The sequence below is a fragment of the Ananas comosus genome, unplaced genomic scaffold, assembly GCF_001540865.1.
Source record: "Ananas comosus cultivar F153 unplaced genomic scaffold, ASM154086v1, whole genome shotgun sequence".
NCBI lineage: Eukaryota > Viridiplantae > Streptophyta > Magnoliopsida > Poales > Bromeliaceae > Ananas > Ananas comosus.
The window spans coordinates 21493-25000 of NW_017893517.1; positions in this window are offsets into that span (position 1 = coordinate 21493).

Consider the following 3508-nt stretch of genomic DNA (forward strand, 5'->3'; position numbering starts at 1 on the left):
TTACTTGAAATAATAATAGTCAATTCATGTTGAATCGTCGAGATTCAAGGATTCAATATAGTTTAGGAAACATTAATTAGAATCGATGAATAAAGACTGGTTTGTAGTTTAAATATTTGAATCTTCAATAAAATACCTACTTAGGTAGTATCGTCGTGGGTTTTTTAACAATCAACTTTCACGTACTAGAAACTAAGTTCTCTCCAAACAGTTGGAACTCAATAGTTTTATCTCAGTTGAGCTATAAAACTAAGAATTGTCTTTTTTCTCCATTTTTTTATGATTTGTTTTTCATTTATCCGATTTCATGGATTCAAATGAAAAAGATTGAGTTCTTTTTTCAATGAACAAAATCAAATAACTAGGATTTCATATCTATCACAATTTCATCATTAAATACAAAGAATTTGTTATTTTTCTAATGATTTCGATACCTTAGTATATTTAAATTAAAGTATTAATATTCTTTATTGCGCATATAATTTCTAATTTATGATACCATTTACAAAACCAATTAAGTTTTGGGATAGGCATATAACAAAAGAGTTTCAATCTCTATCACAATTGTACTTTTCCCAATGGAAAAGTACAATTGTGATAGGGAAAAAAAAAAATAATACTTAGAACCCAATATACAAAAAACTCTTATTCTATATATCACAGCAGTGAGTTCTAACTAATATTGAGAAATTCAATACAGAAAAATACATTAGTTAACATTCATCTTACAAAATTTGAGGTTCTTTAGGCTATATCAATTGAGATTATTCTAAGACTTTATTATTTGTTTGTCGCACAAAAAAACTTTTTGAATGCCCGGTGGAAACCGATTTCGCTAAAGAAAAAGCTTTTACTGCAGCTAAATATCCTTTTTTCTTCCAAATATTTCTACGAATACGTTTTTTTGACATAGAAGTACGTTTTTTTGGAACTGCCATTCAAAAAAAGGGGGTTCCTCCTTTTATCGTTGTATGTGAAAGACATGTATTCTTCAAAATAGATCGTTCTTTTTAGTTATTATCTATACTTATTTCGTGTATGTGGATAATTTTTTTAATATACTCTTTTTAATATACATTGTTTTTTTACTTTAACATATAACTATACATAATAAACATACAAATATATATAATACAAATATATTTATATATACATGTATATGTGATATATATATCAATATATGTATGCGCGCGCATCACACATCACATATATAAATGACAACATGAGGGGAAAAAAAAATAGAAGAAAATAAGGCAAAATGCAAATTGATTAAGTCCAGAGTGCTATGTCCATAATTCAAATTCCAATTAGAACTAGTACTTAATCTGTTAAACAAGACATTCCATTACTTAGGCAACCTAAGTAATTTTGTATTTCAGTTATATACGAAGTAAGGAGTATCATAAGATTTCCGAAAGGAGTATCATAAGATTTCCGATAAACATAAGTTTTCTTTATTGGATTTCAATCCAATCAATCAGTTACACAACAAGTTAGGTAATTACTCCACTCCCAAAATGAACTAGAAAACCTAGGTATTTTTTTTTTTTTTATTCGAATATAGATACTATGATCCATATTTGAATAAAAAAAGTACTCTTTTTTTGGTCTAACTCTTTTTCTTTACTATATTTACTATACTATATAATATATTTATTATACTATTATAGTATATGTAATATGTTTATTAATCACCAAAAAAAAATAGCAAAATCTAATAAATACAAAATCTACTAAATAAGTAGTAATAAAATTATTAAAAAATCTCATATTCCTTTAATCTTTTCTTAGTTAAAATAACTACTAGGTAATCGCCTTTACCTTTACATAGTTATTTGGTCATATTTTTTGACCAACCAATTGTCAATTTTTGAATATTTCAAATATCTGAGAAAAAATCAGAATAATTAAGAATTCCAATATTTGACTTTTTTTTTTTTTATATCTTTTTTTTTATTGATTTCTTTTATTATTGTTCCTTTATAAAAGGATAAAAAAGATAAGAATTGGTGAATCGAGAACAATTTGCAATTAGAAGAAAAAAGAGTTTCTTTTCTTATGGAACATACATATCAATATGCGTGGATAATACCTTTTCTTTCACTTCCAGTTACTATGTCAATAGGATTTGGACTTCTACTTATTCCGACAGCAACAAAAGATATTCGTCGCATGTGGGCTTTTCCTAGTGTTTTACTCTTAAGTATAGCTATGTTGTTTTCGGCCAATCTGTCTATTCAACAAATAAATGGAAATTTTATCTATCAATATCTATGGTCTTGGACCATCAATAATGATTTTTCTTTAGAGTTTGGATACTTGATCGATCCACTTACTTCTATTATGTCAATACTAATTACTACTGTTGGAATCTTGGTTCTTATTTATAGTGACAAGTATATGTATCACGATCAAGGATATTTGAGATTTTTTGCTTATATGAGTTTTTTTAATACTTCTATGCTGGGATTAGTTACTAGTTCCAATTTGATACAAATTTATATTTTTTGGGAACTAGTGGGAATGTGTTCTTATTTATTAATAGGGTTTTGGTTCACACGACCAATTGCAGCAAGTGCTTGTCAAAAAGCTTTTGTAACTAATCGTGTCGGGGATTTTGGTTTATTGTTAGGAATCCTAGGTTTTTATTGGATAACAGGTAGTTTAGAATTTAGGGATTTGCTCGAAATAACTAATAACTTAATCCAGAATAATGGGGTCAATTCTTTATTTGCTACTTTGTGTGCTTCTTTATTATTCGTCGGTGCAGTTGCTAAATCCGCACAATTCCCCCTTCACGTATGGTTACCTGATGCTATGGAAGGACCCACTCCTATTTCGGCTCTTATACACGCTGCTACTATGGTAGCAGCAGGAATTTTTCTTGTAGCTCGGCTTCTTCCTCTTTTCATAGTCATACCTTATATAATGAATTTCATTTCTTTAATAGGTGTAATAACACTATTATTAGGGGCTACTTTGGCCCTTGCTCAAAGAGACATTAAAAAAAGCTTAGCCTATTCTACAATGTCTCAATTGGGTTATATTATGTTAGCTCTAGGTATAGGTTCTTATCGAGCTGCGTTATTCCATTTGATCACTCATGCCTATTCAAAAGCTTTATTGTTTTTGGGATCCGGATCCATTATTCATTCAATGGAACCTATTGTTGGATATTCACCAGATAAAAGTCAGAATATGGTTCTTATGGGTGGTTTAACAAGATATGTTCCAATTACAAGAACCACTTTTTTATTAGGTACACTTTCTCTTTGTGGTATTCCACCTCTTGCTTGTTTTTGGTCCAAAGATGAAATTCTTAATGATAGTTGGTTGTATTCACCAATTTTCGCAGTAATAGCTTCTTTCACAGCAGGATTTACCGCATTTTATATGTTTCGGGTATATTTACTTACCTTTGATGGGTATTTACGTGTTCATTTTCAAAATTACAGTAGCACTAAAAATGGTTCGTTCTATTCCATATCTCTATGGGGAAAAGGAACTC